Source organism: Ambystoma mexicanum, chromosome 13 (genome assembly GCF_040938575.1).
Source record: "Ambystoma mexicanum isolate Mex_15411 chromosome 13, UKY_AmexF1_1, whole genome shotgun sequence".
NCBI classification, from domain to species: domain Eukaryota; kingdom Metazoa; phylum Chordata; class Amphibia; order Caudata; family Ambystomatidae; genus Ambystoma; species Ambystoma mexicanum.
The window spans coordinates 687289780-687304789 of NC_090938.1; the positions used below are offsets into that span (position 1 = coordinate 687289780).

The following is a 15010-nucleotide window of genomic DNA, read 5'->3' on the forward strand; positions in this document are numbered from 1 at the left end:
TGGGTGCTCAACCTTGCTGTTTCTGCTCTCCCTGGTTTGTGTCGGTAGTGGTAAACCTTCTGGTTAGTGGGGAAACTCCATTGAGGAACCAAGAGACCACTTTCTTTGGCACTGGCAATTCTCCTTGCGTAGAAGGGAGTCCAGGTGTAGCTTAAAGGTTGCAGTCCAGGTACTAATTGGTGCATCCTTTGAGATGCACAGGGGGTGACGGCAGTCCTGTGAATACTGATTTGATTATTCTGCAGGGAACCAACATTTGTCCTCTCCATTGGAGAGGTCTGTTTAGGGGGCGGGTGCATAGTTGAAATCGCAGGCAGAGAAAGCAGGGTCTCTTACCAGTATTCCATAGTCCTAACCCAGAGTACTTGGTGCAGTGGAACAATTCTTGTGCCAGCTGATGCACCGGTGCTCTGAGCTGGCTATCCCCCAGACTATAGGCTTGCTGACCTCTTGGCTTGAATCTGCAACTTGGAGCGACTGGTCGGTGGCTGATGCATGTGTATAGTTACTGGCTATTGTGCAACAGAAAATGAAACCCCTGCTGCCCCTGAGTCGTTGCTTCGGTCACCACATGGGAAAGAGCAGGCTATCCCTTTTGGGAATAAAGGGGACATCTTCAGGAAACCCATTCCAAAAAGATGATTCAAGGTCCCGGTTTTCCCTAGTGTAGTAAAGTGCTGGTGAATAGCCTCTTGTAAATCTGGAACTTATTAGACTTGACAAGTTTGTTTGCAGCCAAAATCAAATTGGTGCATTTATTTTAGCGCAACGGTCCTGGTAGGAGGCACAGTGCACCCCATTCAAACTTTGTGGATAAAAGCACAGGCGCCTCATGTCATCGGTCATCAGTGGTTATGTGGCTGCAGCTATGGGAGGCAGACCGAGGAACTCCTTATTTTGCGATGCTCTGCTTCCTGTAGTAGGGCCTGTTGCCTTTACGCCCACTCAGGCTTTATTTTCGGAAATCCCAGTCTGGCTCATGGGGACAACTGAATTTCTAGTGGGTGTGGCCAGTGGGCATTAACCCATGTACAAGAGGCGTGACCCTAGATAATGGTAGTATTGCCCCAACCAATGCAGTCTGCATCAATCCAGTCAATCAAGGGCAATTGCCTATGGCAAAAGGTGGACATTTACTGATGGCCTTGAAGATGCACATTGGGATTGCCATCCTGGCCGTCTCTGGTTCAGGGCCCACAGTGTAAGGCAAGTCGGAAGTTAAAAGGGAACACAATGCAAAGAGGGGGGGGGGCACTGCAAGTTTCTCGCAGCTGGGACCTGTGGCCTCCAAACGTCTTGCCCATGAGTTACTGGCTGGCCCTTGCAGTCGTGTGAACTGCATATCCTGAATGCAGGGTTGCAGAGGGCTTAGTGGTTGTTGTGTTCTCCGGAGGCCCAGCACGAAGGGGCTGGCTCCGGTCCAGGAGGCCGCGTGGGCTGAAGCGCGGCCTGGGCAGGAGCGCTGAAAAGGAACACACGCACACGCTGGTTTCGCTTTGCCCGGAACTGCCCCCCACTCGAGGGGGCGGGGCTTTTATTAAGCTGCCCTACGTCACCGCGCTGCGGGACGTAGGGCGGATATAACATTCCTCCTTTATTTCAAAATAACCTAACAAAACAAACATAAGCAATATGCTCAACTATAAACTCCTGCCATTGCTGTTGGCTTAGCATACATAGTCATTCAGCCGTCTCGTGGTCTTTCTCAGACTGTACCGCTTCGCGTGAGGGCTGTCCCCGCTCGGTTCGTAAGTCTGCTCACCTTCGCTGCATGTGTCCTCACTGCCGGGCAGTCTCGGTGATTGCCAGCTGCAATCCCCTGTGTGTTCCTCCTCGGGGTCTGGCGCCGGCACGTCGCTGCCTTGTTGCTCGTTGTCGTCGTGAGGCCCCTCGCAGTCCGTCCAGAGGTGCTGGGGCACGGGCTTGAACCAGGAGGCGTTCCTTGTTACTTCCCGACCTCCCCGTGTGACAGTTATCATGGTCCCACGCCGGTTGCTGATAGTCCATGGCAGTTCCTCATACCTGGTGTCTAACTTGGATTTCGTGGGATTTCGCAACATGATGACTTGGTCGCCCACTCTGTGGTTTGAGGGCCTTGCTCTTCTCTTGGTGCTCATGTGAGCATTGGCCCGTGTTCTCCTCGTTTCCACGCGTGCATGGTCGACGTCGTCAGGGGTTCTGCTTGGATGATGGGGGATCGACGAGTTGATGATAGTTCCGAACATAAGGTCAGCAGGTGGTATGCCCGTGGTACTGTGGGGGGTGACCCGATAGTTCCTTAGGAACCGGAATAGGTCGACCCTCCACGGGCTGGCGTTTGCCTTTGATACTCGGAGTACCTTGTTGATGGTCCTCATGAATCGCTCGACGTCCCCATTCGCTTGTGGCCACCTTGGCATGATGTGGTGATATTTAATGCCCAGTTCCTGTAGGTATGACCTGAATTCCTCCCCTGTGAATGGGGGTCCATTGTCACTTTTAATGGTCGTGGGCAGGCCATGGGTGGCAAACATCTTTTCTATTGCCGGGATGACCACTTCCGCGGCGGTGGACTCCACTATCTCGACCTCTGGATAGCGTGAGTGGTCATCGATTGCCACCAGTAGATGTAGACCCTCTCTGATTTTGCAAAAGTCAATGCTGATGGCTTCCCATCGTGCTCGGCCACGCTCGGCCGATAGGATCGGTTCTGGGTCAGGTGGTCCACTCGTTATTTGGCAGGGTAGACATGTGTTCACTAGGTCCTCAACACGATCGTCGATGTGAGGGAACCATACCCTGTGTCTGATCCGTGCCTTTGTTCTTGCCAGCCCTTGGTGTCCTTCATGCGCTAGAGCCACTATCCTGTCCTGCAGCCTCGGGGGTATGATGATGCGGTCACCCCTTAGCAGGAGCCCTCCCTCCGTGATTGAGAGGTCTTGCCGAACCGTGAACATGCCTGCTAGGAACTCCTTGGCCCCCTCGGTTCTGTTGCGTGTGTGCGACATGAAGTCTTTCCAGTTGCCTGACATGATGGCATCTTTTACCAGATCGCAACAGGGGTCATTCTGGGTTTCTGTTGCAATGTCCTCAATGTTTATTGCCTTGGGCCTCATGGTGTGGACTACTTGACAAATGTGCTCCTCCGTTTCTTCGGCGACTAGCACTTCCTGCTGGGTGGCTGGACGTGGGTGTCTCGACAGGAAGTCCGCGGGGTTGCCACTGCCCGGTTGGTAGACAAGTTCGAAATCATATTGCTGGAGGTGTAGTAACCACTTGGTGATTCTGGCTGGTGGGTGTGCCGATGACCCAATGAAGATTGGTAGTAGGGGCTTGTGGTCGGTGATCGCCGTGAACTTACGCCCGTATAGGTACATGTGGAAGTGTCGACACCCCCATAGAACGGCGATGGCCTCCTTTTCTATATGGGAGTACCTTTGTTCCGTTGCTGTGAGCGCCCTGGATGCATATGCAATTGACCTGTTGGTACCCTCCTTCGTGACCTGCATCAGGATTGCTCCAAGTCCGACAGGGCTGGCATCCACAAATAGTTCGGTCGTGAGGTCCGTGTCGTAGTAGGCCATCTTGGTATCCGTCGACAGGGAGTCTTTTATGCTCTCAAAGGCTTGCTGGCATTCGGGCCCCCAGTCCCATTTGGTGCTGGCCTTTGTTAGTTCCCGCAGCGGTTCGGATAGGGTTGCTAAGTTCCGAATGAATCTGCCACAGTAGGTGGCCATTCCCAGGAAACTGCGCACCTCGGTGGGAGTCGTGGGGGGGCTGGCAGCTTGTATGTCCGCCACTTTCTGGGGATCAGGTGATATGCCGGTGCGGTCGAACCTGTATCCAAAAAAAGTTATTTCCGGTTTTAGGAATTCGCACTTCTCTCGATGGATTGTGAGTCCGGCGCTTTCCAGCCTGCCCAGTAGTGTCTTGAGTCTCATGATGTGTTCCTTGGTGTCCGGTGCATGTATTAGGATGTCATCGCTCACGTTCAATACCCCTGGTATGCCTCTGATGACCTCCTGGATGGTCTGTTGAAACACCTCCGCGGCCGACGATATGCCGAAACTCAGGCGCTTGTACCTCCTCAGACCTAGGTGGGTTGAGAACGTGGTGATATAGCGCGACTCTCTGTGTAGCTTCAGCTGGTGGTACCCCGCCTTTAGGTCTACCTTCGAGAACACACACGATCCAGTGAGGTCAGTGATGATTTCGTCAATTGTAGGCGTTATGTGTCGCTCTCTTTTGATGGCAGCATTGGGCAGGCGCATGTCAATGCAGATCCGAACTTTTCCTGGCTGTTTGGGCTTCCGGGTGACTACCATCGGGGAAACCCACGGTGTTGGTCCCGTGACTTCTTCAATAATACCAGCGGCTTCGAGCGACCTTAGCTCCTTCTCAACTTGTTCCCTCATGTGGAAGGGTGTCCTTCGGTGTCTTACAGCACGTGGTTGCACTGATTGATCAATATGTAGTTTGATGGTCTTTCCTTTGAGACAGCCTATCCCCCTTTGTAGCTTGGGGTGTTGCCTGAGGAAGTTCTCAACCTCGGATGTGTCGTCAACGTGGCATATGAATTTGACCACGCCCAGGTCTTCAGCCGCATCACCGCTCAGCAGGCTTTCAATTCCCGCCTTGACAACATAGATCTTCGACCATAATTTCTGTTCGCCATGCCCAAGAGTGGTGCGGAACCTCCCGATGACTGGTAGAGGTTTCCGACTGCCGTAGGCAAACAACCGAGTGTCTGTGGATTTTAGCTCGGGTCGTGGTGCGAGGGTTTGAAAAACGGTGGTTGGCATGACGTTTACCGAGGCCCCCGTGTCAATGGTCATTTGTATGTCCTGGCCTTGTATGTTGACCATGCATTTTCGTCGCCTGGCGGTTCTTTTCGACGCTGCTGGCCCTTGGTTTACACCTTTCGGCCCTTTCCTTCGTTCTCAGTGCCTGCTGTTTGTCGTAGGGCTGAGAGGTCATCCCCTTCTTCTTCTGTCGAGGAGTTGACTACCGCTACCCTCCTCGCGCTGGCTTGTTTCTTTTTTTTCGATGACCCTTTTTCCTGGGATCCTTGTGGAGGCTGCAGTGGCGTGTTCACAGATCTGCACACTTTCGCGTAGTGATCCTTCCTGCCGCATGCTCCGCACGTGGTGCCTTGCGCCGGGCAGTTTCGCCTTCCGTGCCTTTGACCGCCACACCATCCACATTCGGTTGGTCCTGGTGCTCGAGGCTGCCCCCTGTTCTGGGTGTAGCCGCTGCCACTTTCGCTCCTCGTTGATTGTCTGTCCGTGATTTGAGCAACCATCGCTGTGGAACATGACGGCTGGAGTTTTTGTAGGGTCACTTCCATGTTGGCGGCCCTGGAGTGGGCAAGCTCCCTCTGTCGACCCAGTTCCAGGATGCGTTGTAGAGGGATGCCCTTTTCACTGAGCACGAGACGCCTCAGCTTCTCCGAGTGGATTCCATTTATGATTTGCCTCCTGATCTCCCTTTCAGTGTTCGTAAACTCACACGACATGGCCAGCTTCCTCAGCCTCGTGTGGTAGGCGTCGAGAGTCTCATCGGGGGCCTGGATGGTTGTGCAAAAGATAAAAGTCTCATAGTCTGGATTTAGTTGCGGGAGAAAGTGTGCTGTTAGAGCGTCCTTCGCACTCCGGTATGCATCTTGGCCGTCACCCACATCCAAAGAGTTAAAGATGCGCAGCACCTCGTCGCCCACACTGAGGAGTAGATGAGCTTTCATTTTTCTGGATGACGTGACGTCCTTACATTCCATGGCCATCTCAAACTTCTGTAGCCATAGCTGCCATCTGGGCCCACTGGACGATGGGTCTGTGAATGGGTCGAATGGTTGGATCAACGTCGACGAACTCCCCTGCGTGCGAGGCGGTGGTGACGCCATAGACAGGTTTGCCGCCATCCTGGACGGTGTGGAGGGTCCAGGGGTCGATGACCCAGTCGCCATGGTGTGGCGTTCGCCTGATCACCGATTCACTGCCTTCTGGGTTCGTGCGCGCCCTGTGTTAGGGCAGTGTCCTACCGGCACTTGTACTCCGATGGATTGACGCTTCGTGGCCTGTGTTCCATGCAGGAGACGTTTTGCAGGTGATGACACGAGAAGAGCAGAAAAAAAAAATTTTTTTTTTTCACCCCCTGAGGATGAGGTGTGGGAGGGGAATGAAGAAAAAAAAATTTTTTGTTTTTTTGGGGGTCACGTGACCGTGGGGACCCCCACCGGGTGTCCAAAAATTCACACGGAGCGTCCGTGTGGCTTCCGCGTGCAAAGTCGTGGTGGAGCGCGTGGATGCTCGCTCACCTCGTCGCCATTGTTGTGTTCTCCGGAGGCCCAGCACGAAGGGGCTGGCTCCGGTCCAGGAGGCCGCGTGGGCTGAAGCGCGGCCTGGGCAGGAGCGCTGAAAAGGAACACACGCACACGCTGGTTTCGCTTTGCCCGGAACTGCCCCCCACTCGAGGGGGCGGGGCTTTTATTAAGCTGCCCTACGTCACCGCGCTGCGGGACGTAGGGCGGATATAACAGTGGTTAAGTGCGACTTGTAGTTTCCCTGACTAAGACGAGCTGACGCTGGGCTGTTGAATTTTAGTGAGCACTCCATCTTGGTTCTTATTTTGTCCCAGTGCTGTTAGTTTTTAAAGGTATTGCCACAAAAATGCGGCTCAGCGGATGCAGTGACCTTGGTGATCGGCCTGACTGACAGAACATGGATCCTAGAACCTGTTTGACAGCAGTGTTTTGCTGAATCCCCATTCTCGCCACTGAAATAATGTTCTTCTATGCAGTAAATCCACTCCAGCCAGGAGTGTTATGGTGGGTCTTGTTTGGCCCCAGCCCACCATGTTGAGGTGACACTTAGATCCCACCGGCAGACGTGAGCTGCACTGGAATGGGTACTTCGACCATGAAGCTACCCAGCGGCCACTGCTGGCTTCCGATGCGATAGTGCTGAAAAAGCAGAGCGTGACTCCTTAAGCTAGGGACCTTTTTAATAGTGGCTAATCAGGTAGACTTGTCACTCGGACAAAATTCCTTATATAATGCCAATTGGAAGAGCACTCTACAACACATCTGTGCGGTTTGCCCTTAAAAGATCTGGAACTATCTGTCTCTCCAAGAAAGAGCATGGCTTTAAGGCCTTCCTAGCTTAAATTGTGTTCTGCATGCTTGACAAAGCCAGCCTCCTGGAAGCTTTCACTGGACCAGTGACCCTATCTGCTAACTTACATGTAACATGGATCTACCTTGCTATTAAACCTGAAGCACCTTGAATCCATGTGCAGCAGAGCATGGCATTGAGTGCGTAACTTAGATGGCACTCCAATAATTAAGTTAAAGGGAGAGAAAAATGCAGGTCATGAAAATAAAACAGTTCCCAACACTTTTCTAAGACCACAGCAAGTTAGTGAAGGCAGAGTCTACTGTAGAGCCAAAGTTCATAGGCAAGGCCCACTTTAAATGGAGCAAGGCGAAATGTGCCCAAGATCACACAGTTTAAAAAGCACTCAAGTCTTTGCAGAAATGTTCAAAGGAGGTTGGTTTGATGCGAAAGATAGTTAGAAGGTCTGGGGCCAACCCAGTTGGAAAGCCAAGGATTTAAGGGTCACCTTTAGCAATCCGCAGAAAGGGAGGCCAGGTGGAACACAGTACCTTAAAGAGTGAGGAAGCTCCAGCTGTTGCAGTTGTTCCTGGCAGCGGGTGCAGTTCGTGGTTTCGACCAGGGAAGGAGAAGATCTCATCGAGGAGGAAACTTGGAGTCGTTGCACTGCCCAGGGAAGAGACCAGCCGTGGAGTTTGTTCGGTTAAAAGGTGCGTTCCTTTTATTTGCGGTCACAGTGGTGAAGCTTGGCTATCCAGCTGCCGGGGCGCTTGGCACGGGCGATTCGACCAAAGGACGTCCTGGAAGGCGAATGGTGAACTGGTTGTCCCCACCAGCTCAAAGGGAGAAGACTCTTGCAGCAGAAGATCTTCTCGTCGTCGGGAAAGTGGTGAGGTCGTTGCAACAGGGCTCCACCGGTGGTGTCGTCATTGCAGATGGCTCAGCTTCTCCCCTCTTCGGATTTCTTGGGTCCTGTGGCGTCTTCTGAAGTTCCAGTCCCAAAAGCCCTGCTTTTATGCAGAAAAACCCCCATTCAACAGCCTAGCTGTCACTCATACATGCGAAGTGGTGAGCCGGGCGGCTCACCACTGGGCCAATCGGAACAGAATGCGACTTGAGTTGCTAAGGCATTGCAGTCCAGGGTGCCAATTCCCCCACCCACACATCCTGTGGAACCCAGACAGAGTGGCACCAGTTGGAGGGCTTCTGTGGAGAAACCCGCCAAAAAGTGGAACAAAGGGCCCGACCTTGGTTGGAGTTACAGAGACGGACACAAATGCCATTTTGGAAAAGAGTTCTGGCGAAAAGACCCAACCGGTGATTTTATATTAAATAAATAAACCGGCGGTATCTTTAACATTGCACCAAAAAAGTGGTGCGTTTAAAATCAATGGGAAAATCCCATAGGAAATATTCTGGTGGAATATTTCGCATTGTAACCACTGCTACCAGCCAGAAACTCAACAAGGGGGGGACTGGACAGTGCCCCCTTGGAAACAGACCCAGGGGCAATCTAATTAACCCCTTCCAGTACTTCCACAATATGATGGTTTGTACTGGTTCTGTTCACAATTTTGGACTAGTAAAGCCAATGGTGACTTTACATGCCCTGGGAGACGGTCAGTCCCAGGGTATGGAGTCTGTTTGGGGGTCACTATGACACCCCTGTGTTACTGCACTGAGGGTGCTGTGTAACACATAAAATAAAACAGATGATACCCTATGGAGTAAAAGACCCCATAGCCCATAAGCACACAATAAGTCAAAGACATACCTCAAATCGTGCCTAAGAGTGGGAGGAAAATAGTCTCTCACTCTTAGCAGGAGAAAAAAAGAAACCCCAAAAATCCAGCAAAGCTGCTGGGGGACTCACTAGGTTTGGGAAATTAGCCTTATAAGAGAATTCTCCCTAACAAGCAGAGCATGGCATTGTGTGTCCTTGTTCATAAGCGCGGGGGGGTGGGTATGAGAATTAGAATTGGGCTAGATCATTTTAGCGGCCTGTTGAAGAGCGTAGTAGACTTGTTCCATGCAGCTAAAGGTTGCTTACATCCGCAGCCATTGAACAAGCTGCACAGCCTGCCCCAGCAACCACCTGGAGCTTCTCTAGCTGCAAGTGTCCCTGACTGTTCTTTTCTCCCACAATTATCCTACTTCAGATCAAGCTTTATGGAGGGCACCTGTGATAAGTAAGCAACCGCTGAGACCCTGGAGTTCCTCCAGCATCTGCAAATTTACTCAACGCCCCGCCACTCTCCACACCACCTGGTTATGTTGACTGCAGATATCCTTCTTGAATCTAGATCCTGTGCCCCACTCATTCCCCCCCCCCCCCACCAACCCCCCAGGCAGCCTGCGTTGGATATTTTGGCACCTATGCGAGCATTGCCCGCGTCCAGCATGTCAGGGTGACTTTTTCCAACACCCCAGGTATCTTTGGCATCTGCGCCCCAGTTGCATGCTAGGCTAGATACTGCTCTACCCCGACTTGCAAATCCAGCTTTGCTTTCTGAACTAAGACGCACAGTTGGAAAGAGAACCCCCATCCCCCTTTCCGTAGCCTTCCATGCGCTTGGGTCCTTTTATTTAACGCTTCCCATGGACGTTAAGTAGGAAACGCATGGCGTTTTTCCAGAATGTTTCTGTTCAAACCCAAATCCTACGGTCTTCTAATTAATACAATTACCCTTTTTTAATTTATAAAAATGGATGGTCCTTAAATTGCTCAAGTGTTTTAGATCAGAGAATGCTGACAAAATGTCCCGAGGACGTTATTTAAGAAAGTATCAAAATGTATTTAACATGATCCACAATTTCTAGAAATAGAATCAATCCTATATTAATGTACACGTCTAATTTTGATTTGCATTGCAAGAAAGCATACAACTGCATAAAAGCCATGCCAATAAACTCCATACACAGTGAATCATTCACACCTTAAACCACATTCGGTGCCAGACATGCATAAGCCACTAAAATGTTTTGAGTAATGGGACATTCTAATTGTCACCACAAATAACCTTATTGCATATAAGTTAAATGTTTAACAATCACAATAATTCTGTCACATGTAATCTACTAATTGGTTGGAACTGGACAATGTTATTCAACACATCACCATTTGTTACCTGCAATCTAATGTATGTGCGTCTCTTTAGGTTTGACGGCCTCTGCTTTCGAGGTTCCGCTGCAGCATCATAATAGATAGATCACTGGTTACACTGAAGGGTAAACCTATGGGACACACCATTGCATCCAGGATCCAACTGGCTCACTCAGAACCCTTGGGGCGCATTATCACTTAACATGCAGCCACACCACTCAGTCGCATAATGGCTCATTCACTGGATGGTGGTAATAATTCTGATGCTTGTTAATCTGCTTAGAATCACATGCAGTGCATATAGTCCAACATCCAGTGGTAACCGCAGAGTATTGCATCTTGTCTTTCGGGGACCGAAAGGGGACGGCGGCATAGGCGTGTCTGTAACACTATCCCTAACGTGACATGTACCCAAAATCCCTCACGCGCCGAGATCCCTCAGATTGTTTTTTTCTGCCCAGACAACTGGTTGCCCTATAGCTGAACTCTTTCAAAAGAGACATTGTTTATCTTCTATACCGACTTGTTGGTTATTCCCCATTAAGTCACTTCAGTCACAAGAACATCTTTGACGAAGACTGCGGGGGATTTGTCTACGGCAGTGGATTTCGGCGCCTAAGTTCTGGCGGCCGGACGTTCCACGTGGTCGGGCCCTTTGGCCGACCTTTACAGTAGGGAGAGTGGGGTCGGGGTGGCCATATTTTCGGTATGTCTTTCCTCCTTTCCCCTATTTACCCTTTTGGTCTCGTCATCTTCCCCTTTGGTTATGGAAAGGACTCCTTTTAGGTTCTGCCCTAAGTGTAGGGTCAGATATCCTTGGAAGGACAAACACGGGACGTGCAACGCCTGTCTCCCCCTAGAGCACGACAAAAAGCAGTGTGCGGCCTGCAAACTCCTTCGGCCTAAGACCCTTAAGGAGCGCCTTGTAAAGCGGCGGGCCGCGTACGGTATGTCGCGGGTGGAACCCCCACCGCCACACCCACTGAGAGTGGCGGGGGCACCTCAGATGACCAAACATTCGTTGCAGATGTAATAGACCTCGAGGCAGACACTTCTAGATCCGCCATGCCCGTCCCTGACCCTTTATGGCCTGACTCTGGTCACGCTGCAGGGCCAACACCCGGCGACGGGCGTACATACGCATCACACTAAGCATACAACCCCTAAGCCGGTTTTAATGTCCTCGTCGAAAAAGGTGAGAGCGCCAACAGGGCTGCCGAAAATTTGGATGGTTTCCTTGGATTGCGCAGATCCAAAGACTTCCCTGCATCCGCAAAAGCATTTTGCGACTGGGCAATTTAAAAATGTTAATCAAGTAAGGGTGCTACTCCAAAAACTTCACACGTCGAAGCGTGGAAATCCGACATTGCGACGGTCCCAAAGGCCGTGGTAGGCCCGAATGTTGCGACTAGGCCGCTAATCGAAAAACCAACCGCTAGGCCCTCTAATGCCTCGGAAGGTAAATTACCTATCGATAGACCATCGGAGCAGTTACCTCACGCTGATTTGGCGATTATCGAAGACTGCATCAGCGGCGGTGGGACTTTTCCCGGTTCTGCCTAAAATCATGGGACAAGCCGCGGAAAAATCTTCAGATGCGGTTTGGGACCCCTCTTTCCGACACCCTAAGAGACTCTTTTCGACGCTGTAGGGTGGAAAACGACGTTTTTCCTCCCGTAGGGCCGTCTGGGTCCTCTAAATGGACTAGAGAAATTCGAAGGGTGTATGGACCGGCTGGAGAGAATTATCAGTTTTTCTGATCATCCATCCCCGAAAAGGTCTCGTGGAGAGCCTAACCCTCAATTTCCTTCTCACTATCAAGAAGATCAGCCTTCTGTCCCAATCCAACATGAAGATATTGTCCACTTGGACTCCTATAGGGACATTTACAATGAAGAGGAAAAAGCTTCATTTCTACAAAATTATGAGGAGGAACAGCAGGGTACCACAGACAATTGGGAAGAAACCCAGCAGGAGGGAACGGACCCATGGACACTGCCACATCAAGATCAAGATACTGATTTATTGTGTTTGGACTCCACTCTGGCTCGTCGGGCCTCGCCAGTTGATGACCAGATGGCCTTCAACTCTATGTTGAAAAAGGCAGCTCAACATTTTCAGATCTCGACGCAGTGCCTGAACAGGTTTTTTAGAGGATATACTTAACGAAAAACCTTCATCTAGCAAAGCCATTCCCCTCCTTAATTTCATCAGGAGAAGGTTGGCCCCCTCCTTGGTATCACCAGCTGAAACCCGGGCAGTGAACCCAAGAGTCGAAAAATAGTTTCGCCCGTCTCCATCCGACCCTCTATACATTAAAGGGCACGGCATCCCCGACTCGCTGGTAGTAACTGCTACCCAGAAAAGGGCAGGGGTACCCCTTGCCATGAGGAGGCACCTCCGGACAAGGAATCCAAGAGACTGTATGCTCTAGGCAAACGAGTTACCTTGGCGGCCGCATACACTATAGGGATAGCAAATAATACCACACTATTGGCACGCTATGCTGACGCTCAGTGGAATCTGCTCCAGGAAGGCCTCAAAGAGGTTCCAGAACCCGTCAGAGCCAAACTTCTCGCTATTATAATCGAGGGAAGACAAGTGAACAAGAATGTGATTAAAACACCCTTGACACCGTCGAAACAGCCGGCAGGTCTCTGGCCCTAGGGACCCTACTAAAAAGACACACTCGGCTGCGTACTTTAACCTGAAACGCAGGCGTCTCATCAATAAGCCTATTGCGGAATCTAACCTCTTCCGGAAAGCGATTGAAGGGGCATTGGAAACGGATGTATACAAATTGTTCGAACTACAATTGTTCGAATTACAATTGAACTTTGCACAATTGACCGAATTGTGAAGGTCAATTGTTATATATAGTGCAAAGGTCAATTCGGACCCTCGACTTTCTGTCAATTCGGTAATTCGAACAATTGTGTTCGAACAATTTGGGTAATACCTTGGAAACGGCCAAGAAGGAGCATGAGACTCTTAAGTCTCTGCAAAGGATGACACAAAAACCTCCCCCTCCCACCATCCCCCTTCCCCCCCAGAGAAGTAACCACTCTCGGTGGTCCTTTCGAGGGCATTCCCGTTCGGGTCAGAACAACTATGGCATGGGGAATTTCAACACAGGACAAAATTCAGGAAGCCCCGCATTCTACCCTTCAAGGGGTGGTCAGTTACCCAGCAGAGGTAGAGGTCCCAATCCTAGAGGAGCCGCAGCCGCTGGTCAAAAATGACCCCCAGATCCCCTCCCATGTCAGCCCGGTCAGGGGCAGGGGGGCGCGATTAACATTTTTCCTCACGGCATGGGAGGGGATAACTTCAGACCAGTGGGCAATGTTCCCTCTAATTTTTTTGGGCTGTGTGCGCCAAAGAATAGTTGTGTGCGGGCTGTTTTTCAGTCATGTGCGCAACTGAGTGATGCGCTGCCAGACCGGGGGTGGTCGTCGGCGCAGCGGCGGCGCAGCGCCATACCAGTGAGCAAAGCTTAGTGATCAGATTCCACAGTGTGCAAGCGAGGAATGCGAATTTGCAGCACAACAAGCTCTACTTCAAGGGACATTTGGGTGCTCTATTCTCCTCCCAAGACTTTAGCTCTTCTGAAATTGTGTCCTTTTACATCTCTAAACCAAGATCTTTCGTTTTATGATGGGTTGGTACAAGAACAGAGGGGTTCTTGTAGTGGAACACAGATTCTGCCTCACAAATTAATATTGGCACAGCATTAGCTTCTCCATTCACTAAATGTATGGAATATAAAGGAAATGCTTTCTCTTGGTTTAATGAAATAAACAGTACATGAACATGATTAATGACAAAGACGGCTTAATAGAAGGCGGGATATGAATGGACATTGCACTCTGACAGTTAAATAAAAAGCACTGAATCATGTAATCATGTAATCTCAGATGATTGTCACCACTCACCTCACCAATGCCATTTGTGAATGTCATGTGACTGCCAGTGTTTAAACATAAGGTCTGTTGTAACGTAACTTGTAGATCATGTGATCTCCATATGTGTAGCAGTGGAGAAAAGAGGTGTTCATTCTACAATACTCTGCCCATTTGAGGCCCACTGTGTATTTATTTGCAACTGGATTTAATTCTACAAGGTTTTTACTTGTCGCACCATGGAGTACTGACCTTCCACACACCAGGTCGGGTGGAGAACAATCGTGTGGCAAGCACGGGATGGCTCTATCTCTTCTACACATATGCCCAATTCAACATATTGAGGGTTCATGTGTCTGTTACATTACAACACTCCAGACAACGCCTCTACAGCCAACTTACACAACATCACCACCTGTCCACTCCCTGCCCTGGTCCCTTTCGGGATACCAATGCCCCTATGCCCTCAACAAAGACACTGTGGGGTCGGTGCTTCCGAACTGCACACAGCAACAAAGGCTAGCATCATCCGGGGTCAGACTGGGCCATGTAATTGTCTCAGGCACCAAAGAAAAAGTGGCTCGCACTTGCAAATAGCTTTTCATTCCTTTTGTGATACTGTTTGAGTAGTACCCAGGGGAGCTTTTTGATAAAGTGACGTGCAAATTGTACATTTTAAAGAATATTTATTCAGCAACACTGGTCAAAACTACTAGTCACAGCAGAGTAAATTAACTCATCAAACTGGCCCACATGGGCCAATAAGGGTCCCAGTGACTTTTTCTTTCTTTCACCAATGCATCAGGGCTGGACCCCTGAGCTGCTCGGGGCTGGCCCTCTTGACTACAGCAAAAGAAACTCTGCTGCAAGACCAGGGGCTCTGTGTGTAAACCAGCTGACTCGCACACTAAACTTTTTCT

At 50.5% G+C, this 15010-nt stretch overlaps 1 protein-coding gene across 3 annotated transcripts in view; it reads left to right on the top strand.

Annotated features, from left to right (window-relative positions):
- Positions 1-15010, top strand: part of STARD3 (StAR related lipid transfer domain containing 3) — a 274830-nt gene that overhangs the window by 128659 nt on the left and 131161 nt on the right. The gene's annotated exons all lie outside the window — the stretch shown is intronic.